General features: G+C 41.8%; 1 long non-coding RNA gene across 1 annotated transcript in view; it reads right to left on the minus strand.

Annotated features, from left to right (window-relative positions):
- Nucleotides 1-17,668: 17,668 nt before the first annotated feature.
- The window catches only part of LOC132355010 (uncharacterized), a 291,176-nt gene continuing 290,707 nt past the window's right edge, over nucleotides 17,669-18,137 (minus strand). The window contains exon 4 of the long non-coding RNA XR_009499502.1: nucleotides 17,669-17,711. This is a non-coding gene — a long non-coding RNA (uncharacterized LOC132355010). The remainder of the gene's footprint in view (nucleotides 17,712-18,137) is intronic.

The following is an 18,137-nucleotide window of genomic DNA, read 5'->3' on the forward strand; positions in this document are numbered from 1 at the left end:
TCGCTGAGGGAGACAAAACCAGACTCCTTGTTGTGTTTTTGTTGCAGTGTTGCAAGCAGATGGCAGCATGAGTCCTGCTGTGGCCCAGTTCAGTGGAGCAAGTACCACCACCAGATCACCAGGGGCTCCCTCTGCACCGGAAATCAGGGCAAAAAGCAGCCCAGGGCCCCAGTCAGCTGAACAAGGGAGGCCCCATCACCCATCTAACTGCCCCCAAGCACAGGACCAAGAGGAGGTGGCACAAAAGGCAGGCTCCTTGCAGAATGAGCCCCGACGAAGACCAGCCCAGGCTGACTTCCACTGGCCTCTAAATCTTGAACCAGGATTCAAGTGCTATTTAGCATGGGTGAATTGGGACTTGAAGCAGAATTAATTGCCTCCAAATTGTATCGTTCCTCCCAGCCATCCATTAGTTGTTCTGGCAGAAGGATAATGACACTTCAGGAAATACAGCCACAGAATTGAGCCTTGTTCATCGCATCCCTGGAACGAGTTCAAAAAAGTAAAAACTTTCCAATAATATATTTTCCCCCAGGGTGAGAGTGAATAGGTCACCATTCCTTTCTCTTAAAAGAAAAGCATATTTGTTTGTTTTCAAATAAGGAAATTTTGGAACCTTTCGGATTTTACGGTAGAGGACTGTTTTTGTTTTAAATTGTAGTAAAAGTGTCTGATCTTTATTTCTGCGGTGGTTTGTTTTACCCAAGGTGCATCTCCTTCCTGGTGAATCTCACTGCCCGGAGAGAGGGAACTGGACATGACTGAGGTCAAGATGGTGCTGCTACATGGTTCCCCTTCAAGAGTCTTTTCAGTCATTTTGGGAAATTGGTGTTGATGTCAAAGCTGAAAGCCAGATCCAGGAGAGATGGAGAGTTACACTGATGCAGCCACTGGCTCCGTTACAGAAAGGGTGATGCCCACATAATTTTAAATCCTTTTGAAGGCATTTAGTGTTCAGAAGGAGTAGCAGGAAGATGTCAATGAGGAATTTAATGCCTATAGTCCAACTAGCAACCGACTAGAGGCTGAAATACCCCAGGATCAGTGATGCCCCAACTGCAGATCAAGAGGGGCTGAAAGGATCTGGCCAGTAGTGCGTGTGTGTGTGTGTGTTATATATGTATGAGTCCTGCTGTGGCCAGGTCCAGTGGAACAAGTACCAGCATCAGCTGATAGTGAAGAAATATAATTTAAAAGTTGTTTTTTATTTCAGGGCATGTTGTATTTGTAAACAGAAAATAATACTATCTAATTCGTGTCATTGTTTAAATCAGGGCCCCCGAATCAACTGTCCACGGAGGAGACAAGTGATGTGAACAAGTGAAGCAGTGGAGGAGAGGAAGCAAGTTAATCCAACTCAAGCCTGTCGTTGCCAAGTCACAATGCACACCCAGTACTGCCATATATATTCATTTTTCAGGAGACCCTGGAAGCTCTGGTTTTTTCAATGTGAAACTGTTTTTTAAAAATTGGCTTAATTGTTAAACACATATATCTACGATCCCACCTATGGGCCTCATCCAGCCCACAGGCTTCCAGCTTGAAACCTCTGGTCTAAATCAATGCTTTTGCCTGAAGAAAAGATGAAGCAAGTGCTTCGCTGATATTCACAGTCTCATTACTGGTGCCTGGAGCCAGTGGAAACAGGGGGAGGGAGCAAGGGGGAGCTAACATGGTCTGCTTGGAAGGAATTAAATCCCTTTTCAAAATTGGTCCTAAACCCGCAAGCCCTGAAGTGTCGCCTAATGTCAATATTTTTTCTCTTCCCCTCTGTTCTCCACACCTGCCCTGCCCCTCCTGCCACCAAAGCTTATGTTGTTTTAATGTCTGGCTGGTTGGCTGTTCATAATTCAATAGAGGAAATGAATAAGAAACACATAAGTCTTCTGCTTACTTGTCGAGTCAACAGTAAAGCAGTCTCATGGCTGAAACCCCTGTGGGTTCTTTAGATTAGGATTGACATATATACACTACCATGTGTAAAACAGATAGCTAGTGGGAACCTGCTGTATAGCACAGGGAGCTCAGCTTGGCGCTCCGTGATGACCTAGATGGGTGGGATTGGGGGTTGAGGTGGGAGGGAGGTCCAAGAGGGAGGGGATATAGGTATACACATGGCTGATTCACTTCATTGTACAGCAGAAACTAACACACCATTGTAAAGCAACTATACTCCAATAAAACAAGAAAACAAAACAAAAAAAATAGCCCTTGGGTTTTCCAGGAATCTGTGAGATGTGGGAAAGGTCTGTGAACAGGAGGGCAGGAGTCCTGGGATCAAATCCTGGCCCTGCCACTAACTAGGTGTATGACCCAGGTGAGTCTCATCTGCTTCCTCAGCAGTGATGGGGAGACTTTGGTTGGGCTATGATGTCCAAGGCTTCGCCCAGTTCTGACCGATCATCTGTGATATTTGCTCTTCTTGTCTTTTCTTTCTTTGGATGGAGGGCAGAGGCTGAACTTGAGCACAAATTGAATTCAGCTGAGCTTGGTATCGGACTGGGTGCAAAGAGGAGAACACGCAGTTGAGTAAAAGCCTAAAATCCCATAACTAAAATTACAGTGAGATACGATCTTGAGGTATTATTCCATGTTTGCACACTTTCTCCTTTATTTTCTTTTTTCCCCTTCCTCCAAGTTAAGTAAGTAGCTGGTTCTGCCTTTATTGCTACTAGGAAAGGATTCAGTAGAACATTCTAGAAAAAAAAATGATAATATCTTCATATTCTTGGAGAAGGCAGAGGTTTCTTAAACAGGATATAAAAAATAACGGTAAAAGAAGATTTTCTAAAAATAAATTAAAATTATTTATAAATGGATAAATTGGACTTCATTAAATTTAAGTACTTTCATTCATTAAAATATTCTGTTAAGAGAGTAAAAGACAAGCCACAGACTGGGACAAAATATTTGCAATGCACATAACCAGTTAAGGACCTGTATCCAAAGTATGTGAGCAACTCCTACAAATAGATAGTTTTAAAAAGAAAGAAAATCCAGTTGAAAAGTGAGCGGGATACTTAAATATGCACTGCACAAAAGGGACGACCCAAATGGCAACAAATATATTAATATGTGCTCTACATCACGTTCATCAGGGGAATGCAAACTGAAACCACAGTGGGATCTTACTATATGCCCACCTGAATGAATAAAATTGAGAAGACTGAAAATACCAAGTGCTGATGAGGATGCATAACAATGAGAACTCTAGCGCATTGTGGGTGGGCGTGTAAGTCGGTACTACCACCGTGGAAAGACGTTTGGCAAGATCTTCTCAGGCTGAGCACACACCTAAACTATGTTCCAGAAATTCTACTCCTGCAACGGTGGTCCAAAAGCAGTTCTACTCCATTACAGACGGGTACCTGTGTCCCCAAAGACATACACAGAACTTATCATAGTGACTTTACTGTTAGCCCCAAATTGGAAACAGTCTGATGGATAAATAAAGTATAGCTGATTCAAACAATGGGCTAGTACATAGCATTAAGAAAGAACTGTTGATGCAAGCAGCAACATGGATGAATCTCACAGACTTCTGAGCGTAAAAAAAGAGAAAACACACAAAAGAGTTCATACAATATCATTCCATTTAACTAACAGCAAAGGAAACCATTGACAAAACGAAAAGACAACCTACTGAATGGGAGAAGATTTTTGCATATGATATGATTAATAAGGGCTTAATATCCAACATATATAAACAGCTCACACAACTGAATGTCAAACAAACAAACAACCTGATTAAAAAATGGACAAGAGAACTGAATAGACATTTTTCCAAAGAAGAAATACAGATGGCCAACAGGCACATGAAAAGATGCTTATCATCACTAATCACCAGGGAAATGCAAATCAAAACCACAATGAGATATCACCTCACACCTGTGAGGTAGCTATCATCAAAAAGAACACAAATAACAAATGTTGGAGAGGGTGTGGAGAAAAGGGCATCCTAGTGCACTGTTGGTGGGGATATAAATTGGTGCAGCTACTGTGGAAAACAGTATGGAGGTTCCTCAAAAAACTAAAAATAGAACTACCTACCACATGACCCAGCAGTTCCACTCCTGGGTATATATCCGAAAAAAAAAACCACACAAAACACTAATTCGAAAAGTTACATGCATCCCAATGTCCATAGCAACCTAAGTGTCCATTAACAGATGAACGGATAAAGAAGATGTGGTGTATATATACAATGTAATACCACTCAGTCATAAAAAAAGAAGGAAATTTTGCCATTTGCAGCAACATGGATGGACTTGGAGGACATTATGCTAAGTGAAATAAGTCAGACAGAGGAAGACATATACTGTACGATATCACATATATGTGGAATCTAAAGAATACAATAAACTAGTGAATATAGCGAAAAAGAAGCAGACTCACAGATATAGAAAACAAACTAGTGGTTACCAGTGGGGAGAGGGAAAGGGGAAGGGGAAACATAGAGGTAGGGAAAAAATAGTATATGTCAATTATATCTCAATAAAACTGGAAAAAAAGAACAAGCAAAACTGACCTCTGGTGATAGAAGTCAGAGTAGGGACCGCCTTAGAGAGGGGTCATTGACTGGGAGGGGCACGCAGGAGCCTTCTGTGTTGTAAATGCACTGTTCTGATCTGGACAGTGAATACACAGGTGTAGAAGTTTATTGAGCTATACAGTTAAGATTTATGCACTGTACCTAGAAGTCTCTCTGGCTTTTGTGTTTGAAAAACATAAGAAGTGGCTTTAAAGCCCCACATTCAAGGACACTTTGAAAAATTACTGTTGGCTGGATCTTCTCCAGATCAAATCAGAGCCTATGGGAAGGGGATGGGGGCGGAGCGTCAATTCTGATGGAGTAGGAATGGCTGTTGGACTATTACACACACGCACGCGCACACACACTCCTCAGGAAATTATAATTCACAGCCAGCATCGAAAACCAGTGCCTAAGGGGGATTTCGAGTAATTGTGAGTAAGTAAGAGAAAGAATTCTGGCACAATAGACAATCTTGTTGGTTAGAAGCAGCAGGAAACGTGAGCCTCTCCTGCAAGTCCTGCAGTAGCCTGAAAAGAGATGCGTCTGGGCAGGAGGAGGAGAGAATAGCAGGGCAGCTCGTGCAGGACCCCCGATAGGAAGCGGCGTGCGGCTGCGCCCTGAGCAGGAGCCAGGCTCCAAGGTGGCCCCGAGTGACACGTGCTTCCGGGCACCCATACTGTTGTGGCAGTCAGAGATGCCTCACGTGACCAACAGGATAGGTGGCGGTGACAGGGAGTGATTTCCGACACTCGTCATCACAGACACTACAACTTCCGCCTTCGCTCTTTTGTAACTAGTCGCCATGCCGTGAAGATGCTCAAGCCGCCCTGCGGAGGGGCCCACGTGGACAGGAGCTGAGGCTCTTTCATCCATAGCACCCCATCCACCTACTTCTCTGTCCTGTGCTTCTGAAACCAAGCAAGACCCTGTGGGGCTCCTGGGCACAGAAGCCTTTCTGTGTCCCCGCTTTCTTGGTTATAGGAAATAGGCTTCATTCAGCCTCCATAACCCTCCCTGAGTTCCAAAGGGCAGGTTCAAACAGTTGCTAATCAGGGAAGGGGGGGGGGATGCAGAGACAAGGGAGGAGCGGTCAGGACACAGTGATGCAGCCTCAGGGCAGCGTCCTGGTTCCCCCTCAAGGGATACACATGACAGTATATTTGAGCTGTTTTGCAGATACTGAAATCCCCACCAGGTGGGAGAAGTTAACTGCGTGCTGCCCACAAGCAGTAGACCCCAGACTGGTTGGAACCAGAAGGTAGATGACGCTCACTCCCACTTACCTCCCCACCAACCAATCAGAAGACTGTCCATGAGCTGACCACGCCCTCCTCTTTGAACAATTACTATAAAACTCCTCACTACCCCCTCCAGGTAGGGACACACAGTTTTGAGGGCATTAGCGCACCGTGACCCCCCTTGCCTGGCAAAGCAATAAAGCTATTCTTTTCTACTTCACTCAAAACTCTGTCTCCAAGATTCAGTTCGGTACCCGTGTACAGAGGCCGAATTTCAGCTGCAGTTCTGCTGCTTTGTGGGTCTTGATGTGCCCATGAGCACATCCAGAGGTATATGCAGAGAGCTTTGATGAGCAGACCAGAGCTCTGTGACTTATAACCATCACAGAGCAGGTATCACAGTGAACTGTCAGAAAGAAGAATGGTTCAAATCAGCCTATTACCTTCTACCATTTTTTACTACCCATTTGGCGTGATTTATGTTATGGAGAGCTCTTAAGATGACACTCAAGAGATCTTGTCTAGACAAGTGACGCAGAAATCACAAAATGAAAGAATTTTCCCCCAAAGAACCATGATTCCAAAATCAACCAACGGAACTCGATCATTTAGTTACACAAATGATTACTTCTTTTTTAAAAATGTTTCATGTATTCTGCATGTGAAAAGGCTATTTTCTTATGCTCAGTTCATTTAAAAATGTAAACAGAAATATGTATTAGTATTATGTGTTAAAAATAAATATGTTAGCAGTACTGCATGGTATATTTGAACTCATAGCCCTTATGAAGCAGGCATAGGTTTTTGAATCACTATTATCAGTTATTGACTATCCTTAAACTGGAAATTCTTATTTATTGAAATGCTCTCTGTCTTAGCTTGTGCTACCATAAAAAAAATACCTTCGACCGAGTGGCTTAAGTAACAGAAGTTAATTTCTTACAGTTCTGGAGGCTGGAAGTCCGGGATCAAGGTGCCACCATGATTCAGTTTCTGATGAAACTTCTCTTCTTGGCTTGAAGACGGTTGCCTTCGTGCTGTGTCCTCAGATGGCCTTCCCTTCACCTGTGCAAGTGTGTGGAGAAAGAAAGAGAGCTCCAATCTTGCTTCCTCTTCTTATAAAGACAATAACCCTATCAGATCAGGGTCCTACACTTATGATCTTCTTTAACCTTAATTAATTTCAAAAAGGCCCTAGCTCGAAACACCATAACCCTGGGGGGTTAAGACTTTAACATATGAATTTGGTGGGAGGACACAATTCAGTCCATAGCACCTTCTACTAACAAATGATCTGGGTAGGAAAAGCTTTTAAAATACGAACATGCAGGCTTTCTATGGAAACCTCTTCTCCATGGTGGTTGTTTGCATGATTCTCTTGTCAAAAATATAAACAATGAGGTTTTTTTTTCCTTAAACCTATATCGCATGAATGAAGTAATTCCCACACTACTCCCATCAAATTAATAATGTCATTTTAAGGCCAAACTGAACATGATGTAAAAAAAAATACACTGAGATATATGGAAAGGAATGCATTTAGAGTTATTTAAAATGTGTTTTCATGTGTAAACTCTCACATATTGAGGAACTGACTATTCAGGGTGTTGTTCCAAGCTGATGGTGAATAAACTTTTAAGAATTTGTAAGCTATACTTTGTTCAAAACACAGCACAAGATAGAAATTTGTGTAATCAATGCTTCTGCTGGTCCGTAGAGAAATATAATAAAACTGAAATTTTTTTTAAACAAAGGGAATTTCTAAAAGCCTCAGAAAAGAGAAGACAAAGTTTCCTTCAGTCAATTGGAAGAGAAAGCAGAGAAGTGAGGACAGATAACAGGGCCTGCGTTGTAGGCTTTAGAGGCTTTCTGTGCAATGAGGATCACTCTGTCTCTTTAGTACATTCGGATTTTACCTTATGACCGGAGGAAGGCAAAGGGATGACGTGTCTAGGAACCACGTGCTGAATTCAAGCAATTAATTTTTGTGTGTATGCATTAAAATACATACAACATAAAATTTACCATTTTAACCATTTTTAAGTGTATAATTAATTCAGTGGCATGAATTGTTTTACCATCACCACCCTCCATCTCCGGAACTTTTTCATCATCCCAAACAGAAACAGCCCAAACAATAGCCGTGAAACCATAATCCCCACTCTCCCATCCCCCAGCCCCTGGTCATCTCTATTCTGCTATTTCTATTAATTTGGCTATTTTGGTATCTCATATAAATGCAATTATACAGTATTTACCTTTCTGTGACTAGCTGATTTCACTTAGCATAATGTTTTCGAGGTTCATCCATGCCGTAGCATGTATCAGAATTTTCTTCCTTTTGAAGGCTGAATTATATTCCATGGTATGTGTGGACCACATTTTGTTTATCCATCCATTGCTGATGGACACTTGGGTTGCTTCCACCCTTTGGCTGTTGTGAACAGTGCTGCTGTGAACATGGGTGCAGCTGTGTCTCTGCCTTCACTACTTTTGAGTACACCCTCAAGTGGAATTGCTGCATCACATGGTCGTTTAAAGTTTAATTTTTTGAGGAATCACTGTACTGTTTTCCACAGCAGCTGCACCATTTTGCATTCCTCCTAATGATGCATAAGAGTAAAACCTTATAATACACTTTTATTATTATTATTTTTTCTTTAAACGGTCATTGGTCCTTTAAACACATATATCTCTTTGTATATAACTTTAAATAAAGTATATACGTATACTATTTATATGGACTATACGACTATTAAATGCCGTTTCATATTTGCACACATGCTTACCCTCTCTGGTCCTTTTCAAGTCTCTTTTCCAGCAACTCAGGCTTCCATCTCGTGGTGTTTTCTTTCTCCCTTTCTTTCTTCCTTTAGCATTTCTTGTGGTACAGATCTGCTGGGGATAAATTTTCTCAGGTTCAGATTTTCTGCAAGAGTATTTCATCTCCATGTTTGATGAATATTTTTTCTGGGCAAAAAATTCTAAGATACTTCCTTTTTCTTCTGACCTCCACTGCTTCTTCAGATGAAATGTTAGCTATTACATTTTATTGTTTTCCCCTGTTTCTAATGTGCCATTTTTCTCTGGATGCTTTTAAGATTCCCCCACCTTCTCTCTCTCTCTCTGTCTGTGTGTGTGTGTGTGTGTGTGTGTGTGTGTGTGTGTGTGTGTGAGCCTGTCTCTCTCTGTTTCTTAGCAGTTTGGCCATGATGTGCCTACATGTGTATTTATCCTGCACGTGGTTTGCTGGACTTTTTGAATCTGTAGGTTAATGTGTTTTGGGAAGGCTTTCATTTGTGTTCAGATGCTTAAAAAAGTTCTTAGCATTCACTGCTTACAGAGGACCAACCCAATTTGCCATCCCAAATGAACGATCAGAAATAGTGGGGATAAAAGGGTTTGCTCTGCAGAGCATCTGAGCTGTAGAGCCTCACTGTGACTCCATCCGACCCTTCCCTCTCTTGAGCCCTCCTGGCCCACTACTGGAACATTCCAATCTTAATTAGCAGTGGGGTGTCCTGGAAAGGAGCTACATTTGTATTTGAGGTCTGAAAGCTGCTAATTATGTGACCCTTTGCAAGTGACTTAAATTTTCTGAGCCTCAGGTCTATCACATGGGCCCCTATCTTGCAATACTGTAGCCAAAATTGAGATCGTATATAGAAAAGACGAGCACGGTGCTTGAGGCATGTTTAGACCGTGCAGTCTCCTTCTGTTCAAAGCAAATATACTCAGGGTTTCTTCACCCCGTGACCAAAACTGGTCTCCGCTGATTCTCACTGACTTCTCTGCTCAAAATTTTCTTCCCACTAGCTCATTCCCACCTAAAATCCCACTTGATTCCCAAGGCCATCGCAGACTGCTTCCCTGACCCTGCAGTTCCCAAGGGGCACGTCTCGGAATCTGGCCTTCACATGCACGGCCTCTTTCCCGTCTGGGTCCACTGAGCCATGTCTTCTTATATCCTAGGATGGTTTCCCTTGATCCAGGTACTCAGCAAACCTTCATTTGACAGGTTTCACAAGACTTTCCAAGATTGTGAAAGCCTTTTTATTTACAACTAAAATTTTAGACTCCTCAGCAAATATGTCAGCATGCCTAATGGGTGAATGAGTTGCACTTGGAATTCCACATGTTTTTTGATGAGGAATCACTTTAGTTTTTCTAAAACTCTGTGGCCTGCCTCAAATGCTCTTGTAGACTCTCCTGAGTGTCATTATGGGGCGATTCCAGATTATCTGACGCCATGTTGCATTTTCAAGTCCTTGCACACATGCTATGAGCTCAACACATATTTGTTGAATAAACAAATGAGAGGGGATGGGAAGAAAGGCACCACCTCGCCTCCCCTACACACTCACTAACCTCAAAATCCTTGGCAACTTAAAGCAGCAATAAAATCTGCCAAGTCGGGAATTTCTTCCTAGCACCAGATCTCATACCAAACTTAGATGTCAATCAGAGGATAACACGATGGCTGTTATAGTCGTAAAAATGCCCGAGGATGCCACACACATGCCTCCCCGGGTCATATAATTTTTTAGAGCCTGGATTCTCTTATAAAAGTGACCTTCTTCCATGTCTTAATGCAGTGATATAGCCATTTTTGCATTTTCATGCTTGCTTATTTGTATTCTCATGTCCTTTTTACATCGATTTTATATTCATTTGTACTATAAGATATACCAGATACACACCAAATAATTATGCATTATATTTTGATTACTGAGATCCAGAGTGTGGGTAAAACTGAGCACTATACCAGTAGATCAATAATCTGCCCTCAAGTCCTGTGTCCGCTAGTAGCTTACTTTATGTCCCCGGGGAGGGGTTCTTAGCTCCTACTCCTCTGTAAGCTGAGGGGACGTGAGCTAAAACCAGAGGCCCCACTGCAGCTCCAGGACTCTCTGTCCACAGCTCTGCTGGTTAGCTCATGAATATACACACATCTCAGGACACACTATGCTCTATAATGTGTCACTTTCACTTTGCACTGAGGCTGTTGTTAATACTGCCAATGCCTGTGGCATTTCAGGCACCATGAGAATGAGCAGTTACTTTCTTCTGAAGGTCAGAGACCATGTGGGTCACCGTCACCCCGTCTCTGGACCATCTGGCTGCCGACGACACAATACTAATATCCACACTCAATTCCCCCCCTGGGGAAAAAAAGGATCCAAAAGAGGCAATGTCAAAATAACTCATATAATCCAAATTTGATCCTGCAGAGAGCAGCTGGCTGGGGGAGGTTGAGGGAGGAGAAGACCTTCGGCCTATACGCATGATGGGATTGTCCCTTTGATAGTGGAGCGAGCAGTTTCTTGAAGTGTGATTTAAGAAGGTAAAGGGACACAGGCAAAGTGTGGGGGGATTTCTCTGAATTCTGGACAATCCTGGGTGTGAAGGAGGCAGTGGCCACCTAAGAAGGAAGCAAGCACAGCCTTTCCTTAGTCTCACAGCGATAATGACATGGCAGGGAGAAAACCCTGGAGACTTTTGTCTGGATAACACATAAGCATGTAGGGCCCAGGCACAATGCAGTTACCGATCCCCAGAAAAGTGGTACAGTTCTCAGAGGGCCTTACTCTTTCTGCCTCACAAATCAGAACAGGTCATGGTGAGCCCTCCTATAGGAATTGCAGGACATGTAAACTTCTTTTCTTTTTTTTTTTTTTTTTTTTTTTGGCTGCACCATGAGGCATGTGGGCTCTTAGTTCCCTGACTGGGGATCGAACCCATACCCCCTGCACTGGCAGTGTGGAGTCTTAACCACTGGACCGCCAGGTAAATCCCAGGACATGTAAACTTCTGAATTAGGGCTTTGACTTTGAAAGCAATTTGAGCTGTATTTTAAATTTTTTACGTATTCTGAAGTTGTTTAGAGTTAAATTATTCTCTGTTACGTAAAAAAAAAAAAAATTCTCTCCAGTTCTTCTTTTCTCTAGTCCTCACTTGCCATCTCGACCTGAACACTCATGCCATTTCAGACTTAGTTTCTGTTGTTAGCTCCTTCACCTACTGCTGGAATTTGGGCTGTTCATATCCTGAGGATAAAACCTTTGGCATCCAAGGGGGGAGGGGGGCGGGAGAGGGAAGGATCAGGAGTTTGGGATTAGCAGATGCACACTAGTGAATAGAGGATGGATAGACAACAAGGTCCTACTGTAGAGCAAGGGGAGCTGTATTCAACGTCCTGTGATAAGAATAGTGGAAAACAGTGGAAAAGAATATGAAAAAGAATATATGTATCTGAATCACTTTTCTGTACAGCAGAAATTAACACAACCTTGTAAATCAACTAGACTTCAATAAAATTAAAAAAAAAAAAGGCCAGGCATTCCAAGCGTTGACCCCACATTCATGTTGTAGAAGGAAAGTTTCCTTAAAAAACAAAACAAAACAAAGCAAAACCACCACCAACAGCAACAAAAAACCTTTGGCATGAATTGGTAGTTTCCAGGCAGCACTTAAAGCAAGGATCCCTGTCAAGGGGCCTGGACCTGGCAAGACAGTCGATAGAAAGAAAACCCAGGAGATCATGGGAGACAAGGCTTGCATACGGAGGCTCTAGGGGAGGCTGCATGAGCTCAGACCTACACCATTTCTAAGGGTACTGTGTAGATCAGGATAATTAGCTCTAGGAGGTGGACTCGTTTGGGTCACTCCTTCCTTAGGAGGTTGACCACGATTTGGAATAATGAGAGAACATGTTAAACCAGCTCTGCTGCTATACAAAGAGTTGACTTAGTGAACCAGACCTAAAGGCAAATATCCCGATGGACCACAGACATAACAACTACCTTGGGCACCACACATCTTCATGACCTTGGAATTGACAACGATGATATAACATCTTGATCTTCCAGGAAGGTATAGGAATAAAAAATTATTAGATTCTAGTCCTGGTTCTGAAACTTGAGGTCAATCACTTCCCCACAGTGACGGCATTTCTTTATTTGTAAAGTTGTTTCCCAGGATGAACGTTTACTGACAAAAGATAGTCCCAGTTGAAAGGTTCCAACTGGAGACAGAGGATTTTGACGAACACACAAGTCCAGCTTCTCTGCATGGAGATGATCTCAGGGACTGCTGTGCTGGAGCTCCCTCCTTATCCCACGGCCACAAGCCTCATGACACTGCCTTCTGTCCTTTTTCCTTGCTCCTACTTCCGAAGGGCTCCACCTCTGCAGGGTGGAGAAGGTTTAGCGGCCCTTGTTGCCATCTCAGCAAGATTTCCTGAGTGTATGAACACGGAAAACAGAAAACCAGGTTTTCAGGACACCCACGAAACCGGGCATCCTTTGCAGTATTTTCTGGGGAAGAATTTTCATTCCCTGAAGAGTTAATGTCTATCGCTGAAACCCTAACACACTTTCCTTCCCACTGAATGGTTCCACTTTTCTGGGAAGATGTCTGCCAGTAATTTCCCCACTAAGCTAAATCTAGAATAGCCAATATTTGGAATTTTCTTGAATTTATTTATGGATATTAGATTTGGAGGATTTCTTGGAAAATGTTTTTTTAAAAAGCCCAGTCAATTGGAAGTCAGTGTGTCCAGCTCTGTTGCTACAGATGTGGGGGGGGTTTTGAGCCGGTGACTTGACTTCTTTGGGGACTCAGTTTATACATTTGTAAAATGAGAGTGTTGACCTAAAATAACGCTTGAGGTTTCCCAGCTCTAGTGTTCAATGCTTCTATGTTTTCAGTATTTATTGATGTTTTAAATAATGTTACTTCATTCCCAGAGGCCCCTGGATCTGCCATACCTCTGTCCAGATTCCTCCACAGATAAATAGTTCCAGGTGGAATTCGTTTAGATTTATTATTATTATTTTAATAGCTACCATATATCCAGTGCTTACTATGTGCAGAATATATATTATCTGACATAATCCATGTGTAACCCAAATACTAGGCTTACCTTCCTCTATATTTTGGGAAAGGGGAATTTGCCTTAAAACTGTTTCTTGCTCCTACTGGCAGCTGCTTCTCGGGCTGCATACTCCCTGCCGCTGCTCTAGGTTACCTCTTGGACAACACTCCCTGTGCTGCGGGCCGCTACCTGAAACCCTGACACGGTGATCCTCCTTCAGGTGGTCCTGCTGCTGCTGTGCTGGCATCAGGGGATTGGGAAACGTGGAGTGGTACTTCCCTTCCCTCTTGTAACTCTTAATTCCTCCATCCCAACCATGCATGTCTTTGTGGGGTTTGTGTTTTTGTTTTGTTTTGTTTTTTGGCCACGAGGCTTGCAGGATCTTAGTTCCCTGACCAGGGATTGAACCCAGGCCCCGGTAGTGAAAGCACCGAGTCCTAACCACTGGACCACCAGGGAATTCCCGATTCTTTGTGTTTATAACAGATGTTATTATATTATAGAGTTGAAGACAACTATCCCTATCCAACAGAGGAAACAATAACGCAGAGCGGGATGTGAAATATGATTGTGTCCAGAGCCCCAGGTAAGACAATGAATGAAGACGGATGGATGGATGGATGGATGGATGGATGGATAAACGGACGGACGGATGGATGACAGGAAGCTCTTCGCCATATCCTTTAGGAAGTAGCTCTCAGTTCATATTCTTGTTCTCTGTCTCCAGAGCCTGCCTTCCTTCCCTCTGAGAGAGGTACATTCTTTTATTCTTATTTCAAACCTCTACTTGTCTTTCAGAGCCCACACCTGCAGTCCACAAGGGTTGATCTTAGCTTAGATTTCATCACCTTCCTCCTCCAGGGCAAACCATAGGTCATACCAACCACAGCAATGTACTTCCCAAAAGTCTGAGTTACTAAGCAGAGAATCACATCACAGGTTGTTTCATCCGAGCAGTTCAGTTATGAGTTTCCAAAACACATTAGACAAGTTCAGGGTGAGTTTTGACCCTTTAAGTCCCTTCTTATTCAAACCTCTCCTCTCATGTGAGGTCTAGGTAAGCTTCCCAATTGTTTTTTTTGTTTTAGCCGTGCCGTGCAGCATGAGGGATCTTAGTTCCCCGACCAGGGATTGAGCCCATATCCCCTGCAGTGGAGGCGTGGAGTCTTAACCACTGGACCTCCAGGGAAGCCCCAAGCCTTCCCCGTTCTTCCTACAGTTTTCTTAACTGTAAGACCGAAGATTTACACACAGCTTCCAACATAAACAAACACTAATTTTTTTTATAGAACATATAGTGTATAGAAAATATGAAACCCTTTTTTCCCTAAATGCAGCATAATCTGCACAGATTCCTTGGCCCACCATAGAGGTGGTGCTGGACATTATTCCAATAGCAATTCTTCATTGTCTTTCTGGCAATCATGCCCAGAAGAGATGGATGTGAACAAAATAGTGCTTATTTTCTGTTTCTTCAAACCACAAAACCATCTATATCAAGTAGTTGCTTGCAAGTACACAAATACTCTAAATAATGAAAATACAGGGAGTAGCAGCCTGTAGATATCATTGAGCCCATGTTGGTTAATTGTACTGTTCAACTCGTCTATATCCTTTACTGCTACTCTTCTATTACTGAGAGAAAAATGTTAAGCTAAGCATGAGTTAAAACTGATGTCCCCAACTCTAATCCATTACCATATTAATCATTCCAATCTCCTCTCCTTGTTAATATGTAATCTCCCACTTCAACAGTGAAAACTTGGCTCCCACCATCAGCCATCAATTTACTTAATTGTTCAATTCCAGGATTCATGCACGATTTTTTTCAGAATCATTAACTCATACTGCTGTACTGTAGGAATAACTTTATCAACTAGAGTACAGTTCTAACATACAATTCATTTTGCCTTTAGTCTTATAGATTTCACTCATATCAAAAGTCATTAATCTTGGGATAGGATCCTTATTTCTTTTTTTTTTGAATTTTTGAATTTTATTTATTTTTTTATACAGCAGGTTCTTATTAGTTATCCATTTTATACATATTAGCATATACACGTCAATCCCAATCTCCCAATTCATGATCCTTATTTCTAACGTGTGGCCCTTTTCAAGTTTCACTGAAAAGCTCATGGTATTTACCAGTTCCTTCTACTTGGCAGGAGTTCAACTCCAAACTCTCCTTCCAACACCAGACAGTTGCTAAAATCTCTATCAGGTTATTTATTTAGCTTTCTAACTGCTACTCTCTGATGGGTTCCTTGGGGCTATTGCCCTCAATAGGAATAGTTTAGAAGTTGGTGAGGGGAATTTTTTTTTTTAATTGGGGTATAGTTGCTTTACAGTGTTGTGTTAGTTTCTACTGTACAGTGAAGTGGAGCTCCCTGTGCTATACAGCAGGTTCTCATTAGTTATCTATTTTATACATACTAGTGTGTATATGTCAATCCCAGTCTCCCAATTCATCCCACCACCTCCCCTCCCTTTGGTGTCCATACGTTTGTTCTCTGCATCTGTGTCTCTATTTCTGCCTTGCAAGCTGGTTCATCGGTACCATTTTTCTAGATTCCACACATATGCGTTAATATACGATATTTGTTTTTCTCTTTCTGACTTACTTCACTCTGTATGACAATCTCTAGGTCCATCCACATCTCTACAAATGACCCCACTTCATTGCTTTTTATGGCTGAGTAATATTCCATTGCATATATGTTCGGTGAGGGGAATTTTTATGCAAATGTTAGGGCTCCTGGCTCTATATCTCTCATCTTTAGAGACTTTCCTTTCCATTTACAAGAGCTGTGTCAGCCCTGAACTCTGGATTCTGTTTTTTGTTGTTGATGTTTGTTTGTTTTCCAGTTCAGTTACATTACCATTTTCTCCTTGTATTCTATTTCTGTGTGCAGATGAAAAGTGGGAAGTGCCCTCAGGAGAAAGAGCATTTTGATATAAGCTCACTTAGTTTTCTTCTCCACTTTCACATTTCATGTCCCTTCCAGTTTCTGCCATCTTTGGAACCCTTTCACACAGTTTATGCTTATATTTTGTACAACATTTATCATTGTTATTGGCAGGAGGTCAGTCTCATAAAATAGTTCTTAAACAGAGCAGGTAGGGTATTTATTCCAGTGAGATCATATAAGTTGGCATGAACTACCTGATAAATACACTCCCATCTAAGTTGTGGGTCTCTTCTTGGTAGATTCAGAAACCTGATTATGTCAGGAGGATCTGTTTATATTAACCAATCACAAGACTAACATATAAAACCAGAAAGCCATTTTATTAATTTCCGAAGATAAATAAGACTTGGACCAGAATCCTCATAGCTGCTTGACCAGCAACTTTCTTTTCCTGTAGGCAAACCCACATGGAAGTCAAATTACAACTAGGGGTTTGTTTGTTGAGCATGAAATCAGAAAAAGAGAAGCAGGTTGGGTGTTTGATGGAATCAAGCTAATATAGCCTCACGTGTACATCCCCACAAAATGGAAAACCTGGCAATGGACCAAGCCTCCTCCAAATTCATTGACTGAGTTTCTTCTTTTTCTCTGACAGCTCTTGTTTATCTCTGTGTCACTCTTTTTTCTGGATTTCCATGGCTGATCTGTACCTTTATCCAAGGACATTGTTCTTTAGTAAGAACGTCAATAACATTAACATGACCCATATTGTACTGGTCTAAACACTAGTCTACCTTTTTCTTGTGACTTTTCATAATTCTACTTGAGTCCTGTATTTATTCATTAAAAGTTTAATTCTAAGAGAAAATCTTATTTCGTCAAAGTTAAAATCGTAGAGAAGATGTCCCAAACAGGGGCTACAGTATCTACCTCTTTGAGTTTAAAGATACAATGGGATAACATAGGTAATGCTTCTGCACTTACTTGATAAGCGTTAAAGAATTCTTTCGTTTCCTTCCCCTTATTTAATGAAAACAGGCGTTGAAGAAAACACATCAATTTTTTTCTTGTATGTTCCCCACATGAAAATCATTTTCTTAAATTTTTGCTGGCCAGAAAAACAAGGGTCCTGAAAGCATTTTTCAATCACAAGCCTGGATGGAGATTAAAAGGCAAAACAAAACAAAAACATTAAGGCTTTCAATGACCAATTCTCCTTCACAAGACACTGGTAAATCAGAACCTGACTCTCCCAAATAAATATCAGCATTGGAACATTGTGTGTCCTGACTTCCATCAGTCACGAAGAGATCTAAGCCAAGGGTCTCGGGCTTTATCTTGGTGGTGAATTCAGAGACAGCGTTGCCATCCCCATCAGCAGCAGAGTTAAATTGTATGTATGATAATTAGATACACTGTAACACATCTCTGTTTACATCCCTTGATATTTATCATTAGAGTTAACTGTCTGCTATGTGGAAAACACTAAGGTGGTATCTCTAAATGTTATTTCATGTAATCCTCACAGCTCCAACAGCTAGGGTTTGTTCTCATTTCCAAATAAGGAAACTGGTACAGAG

Source organism: Balaenoptera ricei, chromosome 20, assembly GCF_028023285.1.
Source record: "Balaenoptera ricei isolate mBalRic1 chromosome 20, mBalRic1.hap2, whole genome shotgun sequence".
Taxonomy (NCBI): Eukaryota; Metazoa; Chordata; class Mammalia; order Artiodactyla; family Balaenopteridae; genus Balaenoptera; species Balaenoptera ricei.